Consider the following 17,333-nt stretch of genomic DNA (forward strand, 5'->3'; position numbering starts at 1 on the left):
ATACAGGGAGAATTAATTCCCTTTTTCTGGAGTCCCACATGGAGAATTTCTTGTGGCAAAAGGGATTTGGTGTTCCAAAGGTGTCATTTTTGTGCACCCAGTATTGTGGAGTGCGTCCTGGGTTGACAGCTTTTTTAAAGTTGATTTCATCCTCAAGCCAATGTCGTAATTACTGTCAGTTGACCGAGTTTAACCGGTCCAGTCTAAAGGCAAATTTGATTGATTCATATCGGTTTTAGCTGGTTCATATTAGTTTTGCTTGATTTTTTCTTAAACAATCCTGACAGTAAATTAGACTGGATAAAAATTTTGTTTATCAGTTTTTTTATTGAATCTGTTGATCCGATCTGAATTCAAACAACAACAACAACAAAGCCTTGTCCCACTAGGTGGGGTCGGCTATATGAATCAATCGACATCATTAAGTTCTGTCATGTATCGTGTCTACAGCGAGACTGTTTACACGTAGATCTCGTTTGACTACCTCATGGATGATCTTCTTAGGTCTTCCTCTGCCTTTCACCCCTTGTACATCCTCCATCTCATCCACTCTTCTGACTGGGTGTTCTGTCGGTCTTCTTCTCACATCTCAAAACCACCTGAGACGCGATTCTACCATCTTTTTCACAACGGGTGCTACTCCAACTCTCTCCCTTATATCTTCGTTTCTTATTTTATCCAATTGCATATGACCGCTTATCCATCTCAACATCTTCATCTCTGTCACACTTAGCTTATATTCGTGCTCCCCTTTGGCCGTCCAACACTCTGTACCATAAAGCATAGCCAGTTTTATAGCAGTGCGATAGAATTTACCTTTAAGTTTTAAAGGAACTTTTTTGTCACATATAAAACCAGATGCTGTAACATCCCGTTACCCTAAGCCTTACCTCTAGCCATAAGGCAAAGAATAACAAAATGCCATGATAGTTCTATAGCTTATAATATATAATATATGTCCAAAAATATATATAACTAGAAGCCCGATGAAGGCATAAAGCTCAAAATTGCATAAAGCGGAAATATAAAACATGAAGCGTTCACACACGATAACTAAATGCTTAAGCACGAACAGGACAAGACATAATACATATAAACCTTGTAAATAGCTCCAGGATACACAAGGCAATAATCAAGTTAACAAGATATACATATATAAGTATGAAATACGAAAAAGAGAACTAGTCACAGCCTGCGGAGTTTAGGCTGGCTAGTCAAACTGAACACAACATAGTTTTTGAAGTTTAAAACAACTTATACAACTTATCTCTCAAATCAAGCCTCTAAGGCCATAAAGTCTAAAACAGAAAGGTAAGAGAAAGTACTATAGCAAAATAATCAAAAATACCAAAAAGATAACAAAAGATCCTCCGCTTTGTCACCATCCCACAACTCACCGAGGTGGGTTACGACCTGAATCTGAAAAATAACAACAAAGTATAGAATGAGAACTGGAGGTTTTCAGTATGGTAACAGTGCCCAATAATGTAAGATGTAAGGTTTCGGGACGCCGAAGGCAATCCTAGAACTTCACATAAAATAGATATTCAAGATTAACGAAATAATTAACTTAAACCGAAAAGAATAAACAAGGGTATCTAAACTTAGGAGATTTCTAGCTAAAACTAGTCACCGCTATCCCACAGCCTTCACCAACCTACACTTCGTGCAATCCCATCGCCACCACCTACCCAACCTCCTCAGCACCAGACAATCACAGATAATGCAAGCAAGTAAAACACAGGTAGTATTCATATATAACATGTAATTCAAGAAGCAAGTAGGCATATTATACAATTAGGCAAACACAAGTAACATTCAGAGTGACTGAAAAATATTTAAATCTTGATTAAACTTACAAATTCGAATGCAAATTCACTAGAAAAAGATAGGAAAGATGCTCACATATCACAACACCAAACTTGAATTGTTGCTTGTCCTCAAGCAACCAAAACAAACATAGGCTTAGGATGTGAATTTGCATGAGAAGTGAGTGTCAATTAAGCTCCTGTGTCTTCTTAAAGTGGGGTTTATACACTATGATCCTGAATAGTTTTGGCATCTCACTATCCTTTGAATCAGAGAAATGTCACTGTCATTTTGAATTAGAGTCTGGATAATATTATGAATTCTCTAGACTTTATACTTTGGTTTAATCCTTGAACACAGAAAATTTTCTTTCATTTCGTTTTTTCTTGGTGCTTTGCACCTTGAGCCTAGCCGTGACTTTAAATGTTTTGTCTCAAGCTTTACTTGACACAAAAACACCACAAGCACTTAACTAGGGAACTCTCTTTTAGCTCTGATTTTTCTTTCAGTTTCTCCCAGACAGTGGTACTTAAAGCCTTTGGCATACTCTGTTAAATGCACTTGATCTCGACTTTTAGTGCTATGTGTCAAGGATTACTTGACACATTTATACTATAAGCATATGATTAGGAAAACAACTCTTTGAGCTTTTAATCATATTTAACCTTCCTAGTCATTGATGCTCAGAGCTTTGGACCCGACTTTTCTTTATTCTTTAGTTTACTTTAGAGAATTCATAATAGATCTCTAAATTCTTGTTCCTTATCCATCAACATCCTTTAATTCAAAATCAAACATGCACTGTTCATATCATGCATTCAGAATCACAGATAACACCACCACATTTAAGTAAATAAGACTACTCTTTAATATAAACTTAATTTCTCATGCAATACATCACTTCTTTTTTTTCTTTTTTTTCTTTGGATTCAAGCTCAGTGAGTGATACATGAGACAAATTTTTAGAATTGAAAGCAAATGATAGAACTAAAAATAGCGAAATTAAACCAGAACCTAGGAATTGAAATAACCAAAGATCATGTAGACATTAAAATAAAATAGCAGAAAACAGGAACATAACATAATAATAGCAGAATAAAATAGGAAGTGAAAAAGGTACTAAACCACCTCAGTCTCCATGGTGGGGATCTCTCTCCTCTGGTTGTGGTCTATATGGTCCTCTCAGGCGGCCAAAGTCTTGTCTCAGGTGGGAAAGCTCCTAGCGCTGAGAGTCTTGGGCAGCCCTCATCTGATCAAGGGTGGAGGTGAGATACTCCCAACAGTTGTCTTGTGTTACCCTTATCTGCTCCATGGATGCATTGAAATGTTGCCAGCGGCTATCCTGTGTGAGTCTCATCTACTCAATAGAGGACATAAGTTGCTGCTAGTATTCTTGAGGTGGGAAGTAATGCCCCTGAGGTAATGGAGGTTGGTCCTATTGAGCTTCCTCCTCAACTTGATCTTCTCTGGGGACCCTATGATGTTTCCTAAGATTCTTCATGGTATTCTTAGTAATTGGCCTTTCAATAGAAATGGGAAAGTCATTATCCACCTTTACCTTTGTTGCTTCACACAGGCGGTAAATCAGATGCGGAAAACCAAGCCTAGCCTTCTTAAAAAGATTGTAGGCAATGTTATATATCTATTGTAAAATAATGTCCTCTACCTCCACCACTTCTCCTTTCATGATATAGTGAATCATGACAGTCCAGTCCACAATGCATTCGGACCGGTTGCTAGTTAGCATGATAGACCTTCGGATGAAGTCTAACCATCCCCTAGCCATAGGAAGAAGATCAGTGCTCTTCAGTTGGTTCGACTTCCCCTTTACACCTATTTTCCACTGAGAACCTGGAATGTATATTTCTTTAAGTACTTGGTCCAGTTGCTGATCTCTATGCATCCTCTCACTATAATAAGCGGATGTATGATCAGGAGGTGGCTGATGAAGGGCACGTTGGATGTTTCTTTCACTAAAATCAATAACCTTTCTTCTCACATAGCTTTGATAGTTCTTTTTATTGACCCCATCAACATCCTTGTAAGTGACCTAGAGATTGCCATAAAATTTTTGGACCATCAATTGTCCAACCTCAGTATGCGGGTTGCAAAGAAATTGCTACCCTCTCCTCTGAATTTGAAATTGAATTTCTGGATATTCATCCGGTTACAGTGCGAATTTCACTTTCGAAATTACAGCATTTTTGTAAGTATTCTCATAAAAGTGTTCCTCATGGAGCTTGGAGCGGAACATCTGTGCATTATAAGAACTGGTGGTTGGCTCTTTGCCTTTCCTCTTCCTTGAAGACTCAATAGTTTTTGGTGCCATTAGAGTGAACAGAAAAAAATACAAGCGAAGCGATAACATCAAACTTAAAACTTTTGCTTGTCCTCGAGAAAATTAAAAAATTACAAAGAGGAAGACAGGGAGGAGAAAGGAATCTGAGAGCCACGAAGTCAAAAATTAAATCTAAAATTTTCTTTTCTTTTTCTTTTTTTCGAAACTGAATAAATAAATAATAGAAGAAAAGAAATGGAGCATGCAGAGAGCGGGTAAGGAAATTAGGGGGGATCACGGTTCAGGGTAGGGGTTAGGGGTTAATGTGTTGAATTAGAATAGGGATGGACTGGGTTAGCTCGAAGAGAGGGTGGGGTTTATAAAAGTGAATTGTTGTGTATGTCTTGAAGTGGGAGGGGTCGAGGTTATAGTGTGTTTATAGACGAGGGAATGGAAGTGTTGTTGTGTGAATTGAATGGAATGGATGGGCTTTACATAAGTGAGGAGGGGGACGTTGGGTAGATAAGGAAGATGGGAATGGTTCACGGATATGTGTGGGAGAATATGTTAGGAAGGGATGAAGGTTGGGGAAGGAACGTTGGGTTGGGGGGGTCAAAGATATGGGAAAGGGAATCTATAGGGTTGTGGAGACCAAATCAGTGGGATTTGGTGCAGAACTCATATGATTTGGTTTGGAAATAGGGTAACAATTTGAAGCTGGCACCTAACTTGGAGGGAGTGGCACCTAACTTCATGTGGGTCTCCTCTCTGACGTCTAACTCCCTAGCAATGACGCCAAAAACTTGGTGCAGAATTTATAACCGACAAACTAACCGGCAAGTGCACCGAGTTGTACCAAGTAGTACCTCAAGTGAATGAAGGTCGATCCCACGAGGATTGATGGACTAAGCAACAATGATTGCGCGATTTACTTAGTTAGACAAATAGAAAATGGTGTTTTGAGAGTTCAATTGCATCAAACAATAAATTCAGAAAATCAGAAAGCAAGCAGTAAACGGATTGTGAAATATATGAGTAAAACAGTTAAGGTTTCAGAGATATTTATTTTCCGGATTAACTTTTCTTACCAACTATTTTAATCATGCAAGATTTAATTCATGGCAAACTTTATGTGACTAAACCCTAATTCCTTAGACCTTTTTAGTGTTCTCTAACCTTCATTAACCGCCAATTCCTTGGTCACTTGATTCCAATTAGAGGGTTAAGTTCAAGACTAGTTTATGTGCCACAGAAACCCTAATTATCCAAATATAAGAGGATTATATGTCACGTATCCTGTTAAGTCCAGATAATTAGTGATTTAGGAGAATTTGTTTTCAAGCTGTTGTTCATGTAAATTGCTTTTCCAATGTTTACAAGAACTCAATTAGAATAAGGGTCATACTTTAGTTCCACCCAGATTCATAAGATGAAGAACGAAAATAATTCTTGAAATTGAAATTAAAACATTAATTAAAATAGAAGAGTAATAGTATCAATCCATACACTAAACAGAGCTCCTAACCTTAATAGTGGAGGTTTAGTTGCTCATGGTTCAGAGAGAAAACTAGGATTAAGTAAAACTGTAAACTGAGGAATGAGGTAAGAGAGAAGAGAGAAAAGCCTGAAGGGTTGATTCTTTTCCCTTTTATATCTAATCCTAATTAATGTAAAATATATTTTCTAAAACTAAATAATATCTTTTTCTATTTATAAATAAATTAAAGTTTTAAATCAAAATTAAATAATATCTTCGTTGAAGCCTTGATGAGCGTGGGGACCATTGCAAATCATTGAGCTAGCTCCTAACTTGGAAAATCCCAAGTTAGGTGCCACTATGGCAGCATGGCTCGGAGGCGTCATTTTTGTCTTGGCGCCTAACTTGGAGAATCCCAAGTTAGGCACCACCAATGTAGCACACAACTCGCGTAGATCCTTCTTCTAGCGCTTAATTTGGGAAAAGCCAAGTTGGGTGCTAGTATGGCTAAGCATGCTGGAGAAGAAGTGTATACTATTATACATCGTTGGAAAGGTCTGAAAGTTAACTTACCAATGCCGCTAAAATCATGTCAATTGGACTTTTGTAACTCAAGTTATTTCTATTGGAGTGCAAAAAGGTCATGGTTGACAACATCATTCCCTTTCTTCTCTTCTTCTACAAAAACTCTATCAATTCCATCCGAATGCTACCTAAAATAAATAGAATTGCACACAAATCAAAGTAGAATTCAGAGTGACAAAAGTATTTAAATCTTGATTAAACTTACAAATTCGCAAATTCACTAGAAAAGATAGGAAAGATGCTGACGCATCAACATGCAAACCAAATAGTACCATTCTGTATCTGTGAGATCCTCCGGAGACAGTGCTACTGAAGGCCTTTTGGTTTGAAGGCTGGCTTCTACAACATTGAGGGACTTGTAAAACTCTCTAGGCTGCTCACTCTGATGCAACCCTATCTGATCAGAATTGAGTTTCACTCCCTGACTTGTCTTCTTTGTCTTAATGTCTACATTGTAATATCCTTCCCCCCAACTCAACACCTTGCTAAATGGGCACCATGAATAGAAAGAAATTGATTTTGAATAGTAGTATTATTGAATTGTGGTGTTGTCTAAGAAGCTATTGTATTGAGTTGTTCATATTACAAGTCATGATATGTCTCGTCATATGAAGTCCATTAAGGTATTTTCACAAACAACACATATTCAAGAAACAGAAAATAAAAAAAATCACAAAACAGAACTAAAACTCAAGAAAACAGTTAGTTAGAAGTTAGTACCCGAGTTGGGTAGATGAACTAGACCAGAATATTGCATAGCTCCACTGGATGCTTCTCACAGACAAAGCAAGCTGTTCTTTGAAGTTCTCCGGAAACATTTCTTTTTCTTTGGGTTCAAGAAAACATTAATCAGCATTTTGGTGAGGGTTAAAATAGAGAAATTTGCGAAGGGTTAAAACAGAGAAACAAAAAGGGATTAAACCCATACCTTCTTGTGTTATGGTAAGGGTTGAGCGCCAATTGAGGGAAGAACGATGATTGAGGGAGAGGCAGCAACGATTGAGTCAGCGTCGACAGAGGTAAGGTTTGAGCGAGAGAGAGCGAGTGCCAATGGAGGCCTTGCGAGCGAGAGTGAGTGCCGATAGAGGCACACCGATGGAGGGTGCGCCGACAGAAGCAGCACCGATTGAAGTTTCCAAGAGTTGCGAAAGAGGGATGAAGGGTTGCAAGAGAAGGATAGAGGGTTGCAAGTTGAGAGTGTGCTACGAGCTGAAAGATGAAGATGGATTCTCAGTCATGAAAAGGGATATGTGATGAGTCCATATTTGATGACATATTTTGACTCAATTTGGATGGATTCTAACACATAAACTCACACTTAAGCACCCAATAGCATACTTTTGTGTTTTGTCCCTAATTTGATCCTAAATGTGAAAACATGCGATTTTATGCTTGAAATGAGCAATTTAATTCCACTTTTATTCCATTTGATGCCATGACATGTTTGTTGAGTAATCTCAGGTCATAGAGGTAAGAATGGATAGCCAAAAGTGGAAGAAAGCATGTACAAGGGAGAAAACATGAAGAAAACAAGGAAAAGCACACACAGCAAAGTGTGCGTGTGCACAAGCATCTGTGTGTGCGCACAAGAAGGAATTTCCATGTGTGTGTGTGTGTGCACAACCACCTGTGCGTATGCACAGGTCTCCATTCAGTGAAGTGTGCGTATGCACACATCTGTGCGTACGCATAAATCTGTGCATACGCACAGGACCCTGCACGTGATTTCATTAATGAAACATGTGCTGCATGATTTCTGGGGGATTTTGGCCCATTTTAGAAGGCTTAAAGGCTGAATTTGGATGCTATATGAAGGGATATCAACACATATGAAGGCATTAGGTTTTAGTTTTAGTTTTCATTAGTTAGGAAGCTTCCATAGTTAATTTAGGAGTAGGTGATGCCTGGTGGACGAAATTATGATCCATATTCTTTTGTACTTGTATGAAATCATTATTGTGGCACCAGTTGAATTCACAACTCCGTTCAACTAACCAGCAAGTGTACTGGGTCGTCCAAGTAATAAAGCAAGCTATGGTCACCTTGTAAGTCTCAGTTAGGCAGATAAAATTATGGATTTTCTAAAATAAATAATAAACAGAAAATAAAAAGGGATAGAATACTTATGCAGACTCATTGGTGGGAATTTCAGATAAGCGAATGGAGATACTGCATGGCTCAAGAACTCCTGCTTTCCCACTTCTTCAACTCAATCCTTCTTACTCCTTTCCATGGCAAGCTGTGCATAGGGGTTCACCATCAGCGGTGGCTACTTTCAATCCTCTCGGGAAAATGATCCTCTGCGGCTGTCACTCGCATGGCTAATCGTCTGGAGGCATCACCCATGGTTGATGGCTACATCCCATCCTCGCAGTGAAAACTATGCTCGCGCACTCTGTCACAGCACGACAAATCACTGGTTGGTTCCCGCTCCTACTGGAATAGAATCCCTTGATTCTTTTGCGTCTGTCACTAACGCCCAGCACTTGCGAGTCTGAAGCACGTCACAGTCATTCATTACCGGAATCCTACTCGGAATACCACAGACAAGGTTAGACTTTCCGGATTCCCAGGATCCTACTCGGAATACCACAGACAAGGTGAGACTTTCTGGATCCTCATAAATGCCGCCATCTATCTAGCTTATACCATGAAGATTCTGTTGGGGAATCTAAGAGATACACATTCAAGCTCTGTTGCAGGTAGAACGGAAGTGGTTGTCAATCACGTGCGTTCATAAGTGAGAATGATAATGAGGGTTACTTATCATCACATTCATCATGTTCTTGGGTACGAATGAATATCTTGGAATAAGAATAAGAGAGATTTGAATAAAAGAGAATAGAATTGCATTAATACTTGAGGAACAGCAGAGCTCCACACCCTTAATCTATGGTGTACAGAAACTCCACCGTTGAAAATACACAAGTAAAAGGTTCAGGCATGGCCGAATGGCCAGCCCCCCTGATCTGAGAACTAATCGTCCCAAGATATGATCCTAAGATCTAAAGTGATCAAAAGATGTCTAATACAATAGTTAAATGTCCTATATATACTAGACTAGCTACTAGGGTTTACATGAGTAAGTAATTGATGTATAAATCCACTTCCGGGGCCCACTTGGTGTATGTTTGGGCTGAGCTTGATCAATCCACGAGCTGAGACTTCTCTTGGAGTTGAACTCCGAGTTATGACGTGTTTTGGGCGTTCAACTCCGGATCATGACGTTTTTCTGGCGTTTAACTCCAGACAGCAGCATGAACTTGGCGTTTAACGCCAAGTTACGTCGTCAAATTCCGAATAAAGTATGGACTATTATATATTGCTGGAAAGCTCTGGATGTCTACTTTCCAACGCCGTTGAGAGCGCGCCAATTGGAGTTCTGTAACTCCAGAAAATCTATTTCGAGTGCAGGGAGGTCAGATTCCAACAGCATCAGCAGTCCTTTTGTCAGCCTTTTTCAGAGTGTTGCTCAAGTCCCTCAATTTCAGCCAGAATTTACCTGAAATTACAGAAAAACACACAAACTCATAGTAAAGTCCAGAAATGTGAATTTAACATAAAAACTAATGAAAACATCCCTAAAAGTAGCTCAAACTTACTAAAAACTACCTAAAAACAATGCCAAAAAGCGTATAAATTATCCGCTCATCACAACACCAAACTTAAATTGTTGCTTGTCCCCAAGCAACTGAAAATCAATTAGGATAAAAAGAAGAGAATATACTATAAATTCTAAAATATCAATGAATATTAATTTAATTAGATGAGCGGGACTTGTAGCTTTTTGCTTCTGAACAGTTTTGGCATCTCACTTTTTCCTTTGAAGTTCAGAGTGATTGGCGTCTCTGGGAACTTAGAATTTTGGATAGTGTTATTGACTTTCCTAGTTAAGCATGTTTGATTCTTGAACACAGCTACTTATGAGTCTTGGCCGTGGCCCTAAGCATTTTGTTTTCCAGTATTACCACCGGATACATAAATGCCACAGACACATGACTGGGTGAACCTTTTTCAGATTGTGACTCAGCTTTGCTAGAGTCCCCAGTTAGAGGTGTCCAGAGCTCTTAAGCACACTCTTTTGCTTTGGATCACGACTTTAACCACTCAGTCTCAAGCTTTTTACTTGGACCTTCATGACACAAGCACATGGTTAGGGACAGCTTGATTTAGCCGCTTAGGCCTGGATTTTATTTCCTTGGGCCCTCCTATCCATTGATGCTCAAAGCCTTGGATCCTTTTTTACCCTTGCCTTTTGGTTTTAAGGGCTAGTGGCTTTTTCTGCTTGCTTTTTCTTTTTTTTCTTTCTATTTTTTTCGCCATTTTTTTTCGCACAAGCTTTTGCTTTTCACTGCTTTTTCTTGCTTCAAGAATCAATTTCATGATTTTTTTCAGATTATCAATAACATTTCTCTTCATTCATCATTCTTTCAAGAGCCAACAATTTTAACACTCATAAACAACAATATCAAAAGACATATGCACTGTTCAAGCATTCATTCAGAAAACAAAAAGTATTGTCACCACATCAATATAATTAAATTAAATTCAATGATAAATTCGAAATTTATGTACTTCTTGTTCTTTTGAATTAAAACATTTTTCATTTAAGAGAGGTGAAGGATTAATGGAATTTATTCATAGCTTTAAGGCATGGTTACATACTAATGATCATGAAGTAGAGACACAAAACATAGATAAACACAACATTAAAAACCGAAAAGCAGAAAGAAATAAGAACAAGGAATGAATCCACCTGAGTGAGGGTGGCGCCTTCTTGAAGGTCCAATGGTGCTTTTTGAGCTCCTCTATGTCTCTTCCTTGCTTCTATTGAATAATTCCTAGTAATTTTGGTGTTTCTACCCTTAGTTGCTTCCAATATTTGTGTGGAGGACAACTTATCCCCTGAGGTATCTCAGGGATCTCTTGATTTGCAGCCACATGTTCTACCACTGAGCTATGACGGCTTTATATGAGTCTTTCCATCTCCCAAGACTCAGAGGTGGAAGCTTTTGTCTTCCCTTTGAGGTTTCTCTGGCCTTAGGTGCCATTAATGGTAATGGAAAAGCAAAAAAGCTATGCTTTTACCACACCAAACTTAAAATATTGCTCGCTCTCGAGCAAGAGAAGAAAGAAGAGAGGAAGAAGAAGAAGAAGAAAATGGAGGTGAGTGAGGGGAGATGGATTCGGCTATATGGGTGGGATTGGGTGGAAAAGAGAAGTTGAATTTTATGAAGGTAGGTGGGGTTTATGGGGAAGAGTGGGATGATGTGAGTGGTGAATGGGGTAATTGGGAAGAGGAATTGAGGTGATTGGTGAAGGTTTTTGGGAAGTGTGATATGGGGAAGAGTGAAATGAGATTAGGATTAGGAGAGTGTGATTAGGATTAAAGGGTAAGGTGGGAAGATGGTAGGTAGGTGGGGATCCTGTGGGGTCCACAGATCCTGAGGTGATCCTGTGGGGTCCACAGATCCTGAGGTGTCAAGAAATTCCATTCCTGCACCAAATAGGCATGTAAAATACCTTCGTGCATCATTCTGGCGTTTAAACGCCCATTGGTGCACTTTCTGGGCGTTCAACGCCCATGTAAAGCATGTTTCTGGCGTTGAACGCCAGTTTCATGCTTGTTACTGGCGTTCAGCGCCAGTTTTTCCTCTCTGGGCACATTCCTAGCGTTCAGCGCCAGGATGTTGCTTGTTTCTGGTGTTCAGCGCCAGAATGGTGCTCTGTTCTGGCGTTGAACGCCGGCCAGATGCACCTTACTGGCGTTGAACGCCAGCCTGTGCGTCCTCCAGGGTGAAAAATTTTTTCTTCTGTTTTTGACTCTGTTTTTAATTTTTTTGATTTTTTTTCGTGACTCCTCATGATCATGTACCTAATAAAACACAAAATAACAATAAAACAAAATAAAATAAAAATTAGATAAATAAAATTGGGTTGCCTCCCAACAAGCGCTTCTTTAATGTCAATAGCTTGACAGTGACTCTCATGGAGCCACAAGGTGATCAGGTCAATGTTATATAATTGCCAACACCAAACTTAGAGTTTGGATATGGGGTCTTAACATCAAACTTAGAGTTTGGTTGTGGCCTCACAACACCAAACTTAGAGTTTGACTGTGTGGGTTCTTCTTGACTCTGAACTGAGAGAAGCTCTTCATGCTTACTCTCTTTTGTCACAGAGGGATGGCCATGAGCCTTAAACACAAGATAGTCCCCATTCAATTGAAGGACTAATTCACCTCTGTTGACATCTATCACAACTCCTGCTGTGGCTAGGAAAGGTCTTCCAAGGATGATGCAATCATCCTCTTCCTTCCTAGTGTCTAAGATTATGAAATCAGCAGGGATGTAAAGGCCTTCAACCTTTACTAACACGTCCTCTACTATTCCATAAGCTTGTCTCAATGACTTATCTGCCATTTGTAATGAGAACAAGGCAGGTTGTACCTCAATGATCCCTAGCTTCTCCATTATAGAGAGTGGCATAAGATTTATCCCTGACCCCAGATCACATAAAGCTTTTTCAAAGCTCATGGTGCCTATGGTACAAGGTATTAGGAACTTGCCAGGATCTTGTTTCTTTTGAGGTAGAGTTTTCTGAATCCAAGTATCTAGTTCACTAATGAGCAAGGGAGGTTCACTTTCCCAAGTCTCATTACCAAATAACTTGGCATTCAGCTTCATGATAGCTCCTAAGTATTGAGCAATTTGCTCTCCAGTCACATCTTCATCCTCTTCAGAGGAAGAATAGTCTTCAGAGCTCATGAATGGCAGAAGGAGATTTAATGGAATCTCTATAGTCTCTATATGAGCCTTAGATTCCTTTGGATCCTTAATAGGAGACTCCTTCTTGCTTGAGGGACGTCCCAGGAGGTCTTCCTCACTAGGATTTTCGTCCTCCTCTTCCCTTGTGCATTCGGCCATATTGACTAAATCAATGGCCTTGCACTCTCCTTTTGAATTCTCTTCTGTATTGCTTGGGAGAATACTGGAAGGAGTTTCAATAACTTTCTTACTCAGCTGGCCCACTTGTGCTTCCAAATTTCTGATGGAGGATCTTGTTTCATTCATGAAACTGAAAGTGGCCTTTGACAGATCAGAGACTATATTGGCTAAATTAGAGGTGTTTTGTTCAGAATTCTCTGTCTGTTGCTGAGAAGATGATGGACATGGCTTGCTATTGCTCAGCCTATTGCGTCCACCATTGTTAAAGCCTTGTTGAGGCTTTTGTTGATCCTTCCAGGAGAAATTTGGATGATTTCTCCATGATGGGTTATAGGTGTTTTCATATGGTTCACCCATGTAATTAACCTCTGCCATGGCAGGGTTCTCAGGATCATAAGCTTCTTCAGAAGCTGCCTCTCTAGTACTGTTGGATGCATGTTGCAATCCATTCAGATTTTGAGAGATCATGTTGACCTGTTGAGTCAACACTTTGTTCTGAGCCAATATGGCATTCAGAGCATCAATTTCAAGAACTCCTTTCTTCTGAGGTATCCCATTATTCACGGAATTCCTCTCAGAGGTATACATGAACTGGTTGTTTGCAACCATGTCAATGAGTTCTTGAGCCTCTTCAGGCGTTTTCTTCAGGTGAATAGATCCACCTGCAGAATGGTCCAATGACATTTTCGAAAATTCAGAGAGACCATAATAGAATATATCTAATAGGGTCCATTCTGAAAACATGTCAGATGGACATCTTTTGGTCAACTGCTTGTATCTTTCCCAAGCTTCATAGAGGGATTCACCATCTTTTTGTTTGAAGGTTTGAACATCCACTCTCAGCTTGCTCAACTTTTGAGGAGGAAAGAATTTATCTAAGAAGGCAGTGACCAGCTTATCCCAGGAGTCCAAGCTATCCTTAGGTTGTGAATCCAACCATATTCTAGCTCTGTCTCTTACAGCAAAAGGGAAGAGCATGAGTCTGTAGACTTCAGGATCAACTCCATTCGTCTTTACAGTCTCACAGATCTGCAAGAACTCAGTTAAAAACTGATAAGGATCTTCAGATGGAAGTCCATAAAACTTGCAGTTTTGTTGCATTAAAGCAACTAGTTGAGGCTTAAGCTCAAAGTTATTGGCTCCAATGGCAGGAATGGAGATGCTTCTTCCATCAAATTTGGACGTTGGTTTTGTAAAATCACAAAGCATTCTCCTTGCATTATTATTATTATTTTCGGCTGCCATCTCCTTCTCTTGTTCGAAAATTTCTGAAAGGTTATTTCTGGATTGTTGTAATTTAGCTTCTCTTAATTTTCTCTTCAGAGTCCTTTCAGGTTCTGGATCAATTTCAACAAGAGTGCCTTTTTCCCTGTTCCTGCTCATATGAAAGAGAAGAAAACAAGAAAAGAAAGAGGAATCCTCTATGTCACAGTATAGAGATTCCTTTATGTTAGTAGAAGAAGAAGGAGGTAGAAGAATGAAGAAGGATGGATTCGGATTTTTTGGATGAAGAGAAGTGAAGAGAAGTGAAGAGAAGTGTTAGTAATTAAATAATTAAATAGAAGGAGAAAAGAGAGGGGAAATTTTGAAAATAATTTTTGAAAAAGGAGTTAGTAATTTTCAAAAATTAAAGATGCATTTAAAATTAAAACTTGAAACAATTAGTTAATTAAAAAGAATTTTTGAAAAAGAGGGATGTATTTTCGAAAATTAGAGATGGATAGGAAGTTAGTTGGTTTTGAAAAAGATAAGAAACAAACAAAAAGTTAGTTAGTTGATTGAAAAAGATTTTGAAATTAAAATTTAAAAAGATAAGAAGATAGGAGGTTAGATAAGATATTTTGAAATCAAATTTTGAAAAAGATAAAATAAAAAGATAAGATAAAAAGATAAGATTTTTAAGAAAAAGATATTTTGAAAAAGATTTAATTTTTAAAATTACTTAACTAACAAGAAACTACAAGATAAGATTCTAGAACTTAAAGATTCAACCTTTCTTAACAAGAAAGTAACAAATTTCAAATTTTTGAATCAATCACATTAATTGTTAGCTAATTTTTGAAACTTTGATTTAAAGATAAGAAAAAGATTTTGAAAATAATTTTAAAAAAATTTTTGAATTTTTCGAAAAATTAAAAAAATGAAAAAGATATAATTTTTGAAAAAGATTTTGAAAAGATAAGATTTTTAAAATTTGAAATTTTGACTTGACTTGTAAGAAACAACTTAATTTTAAAAATTTTTGATCAAGTCAACCCAAAATTTCGAAAATTTGGAGGATAATAAGGAAAAGATATTTTTTAATTTTTGAATTTTTAATCATGAGAGAGAAAAACAACAAAAATACTCAATGCATGAAATTTTTAGATTAAAACAATGAATGCATGCAAGAATGCTATGAATGTCAAGATGAACACCAAGAACAATTTGAAGATCATGATGAACATCAAGAACATAATTTTGAAAAATTTTTTGATGCAAATAAAACATGCAAGACACCAAACTTAAAAATTTTTAATGCTTGGAAAATATGAATGTAAAGATGCACATGAAAAACAAGAAAAGATACAAAACAAGAAAACATCAAGATCAAACAAGAAGACTTATCAAGAACAACTTGAAGATCATGAAGAACACTATGAATGCATGAGATTTTCGAAAAAATGCAAGAAAAATTTTAAAAGCATGCAATTGACACCAAACTTAAAAATTAACACAAGACTCAAACAAGAAACACAAAATATTTTTGATTTTTATGATTTTCTAATTTTTTTGTATTTTTATTTTATTTTTTTCGAAAAACATAATTAGAAAAACGAAAAAGAAAAGAAAAATTTTGAAAAAGATTTTTGAAAAGAAAATTACCTAATCTGAGCAACAAGATGAACTGTCAGTTGTCCATACTCGAACAATCCCCAGCAACGGCGCCAAAAACTTAGTGGACGAAATTGTGATCCATATTCTTTTGTACTTGTATGAAATCATTATTGTGGCACCAGTTGAATTCACAACTCCGTTCAACTAACCAGCAAGTGTACTGGGTCGTCCAAGTAATAAACCTTACGTGACTAAGGGTCGATCCCACAGAGATTGTTGGTATGAAGCAAGCTATGGTCACCTTGTAAGTCTCAGTTAGGCAGATAAAATTATGGATTTTCTAAAATAAATAATAAACAGAAAATAAAAAGGGATAGAATACTTATGCAGACTCATTGGTGGGAATTTCAGATAAGCGAATGGAGATACTGCATGGCTCAAGAACTCCTGCTTTCCCACTTCTTCAACTCAATCCTTCTTACTCCTTTCCATGGCAAGCTGTGTATAGGGGTTCACCATCAGCGGTGGCTACTTTCAATCCTCTCGGAAAAATGATCCTCTGCGGCTGTCACTCGCATGGCTAATCGTCTGGAGGCATCACCCATGGTTGATGGCTACATCCCATCCTCGCAGTGAAAACTATGCTCGCGCGCTCTGTCACAGCACGGCTAATCACTGGTTGGTTCCCGCTCCTACTAGAATAGAATCCCTTGATTCTTTTGCGTCTGTCACTAACGCCCAGCACTTGCGAGTCTGAAGCACGTCACAGTCATTCATTACCGGAATCCTACTCGGAATACCACAGACAAGGTTAGACTTTCCGGATTCCCAGGATCCTACTCGGAATACCACAGACAAGGTGAGACTTTCCGGATCCTCATAAATGCCGCCATCTATCTAGCTTATACCACGAAGATTCTGTTGGGGAATCTAAGAGATACACATTCAAGCTCTGTTGCAGGTAGAACAGAAGTGGTTGTCAATCACGTGCGTTCATAAGTGAGAATGATAATGAGGGTTACTTATCATCACATTCATCATGTTCTTGGGTACGAATGAATATCTTGGAATAAGAATAAGAGAGATTTGAATAAAAGAGAATAGAATTGCATTAATACTTGAGGTACAGCAGAGCTCCACACCCTTAATCTATGGTGTGCAGAAACTCCACCGTTGAAAATACACAAGTAAAAGGTTCAGGCATGGCCGAATGGCCAGCCCCCTGATCTGAGAACTAATCGTCCCAAGATATGATCCTAAGATCTAAAGTGATCAAAAGATGTCTAATACAATAGTTAAATGTCCTATATATACTATACTAGCTACTAGGGTTTACATGAGTAAGTAATTGATGTATAAATCCACTTCCGGGGCCCACTTGGTGTATGTTTGGGCTGAGCTTGATCAATCCACGAGCTGA

At 38.2% G+C, this 17,333-nt stretch overlaps 1 non-coding gene across 1 annotated transcript; it reads left to right on the plus strand.

Annotated features, from left to right (window-relative positions):
* Nucleotides 1–13,838: 13,838 nt before the first annotated feature.
* LOC112714182 (small nucleolar RNA R71) lies at nucleotides 13,839–13,942 on the plus strand. The gene has a single exon (XR_003159138.1). It is a non-coding gene; the product is annotated as a small nucleolar RNA R71 (small nucleolar RNA).
* The last annotated feature ends 3,391 nt before the right edge of the window (nucleotides 13,943–17,333 follow it).

This window comes from Arachis hypogaea, chromosome 9 (assembly GCF_003086295.3).
Source record: "Arachis hypogaea cultivar Tifrunner chromosome 9, arahy.Tifrunner.gnm2.J5K5, whole genome shotgun sequence".
Taxonomy (NCBI): domain Eukaryota; kingdom Viridiplantae; phylum Streptophyta; class Magnoliopsida; order Fabales; family Fabaceae; genus Arachis; species Arachis hypogaea.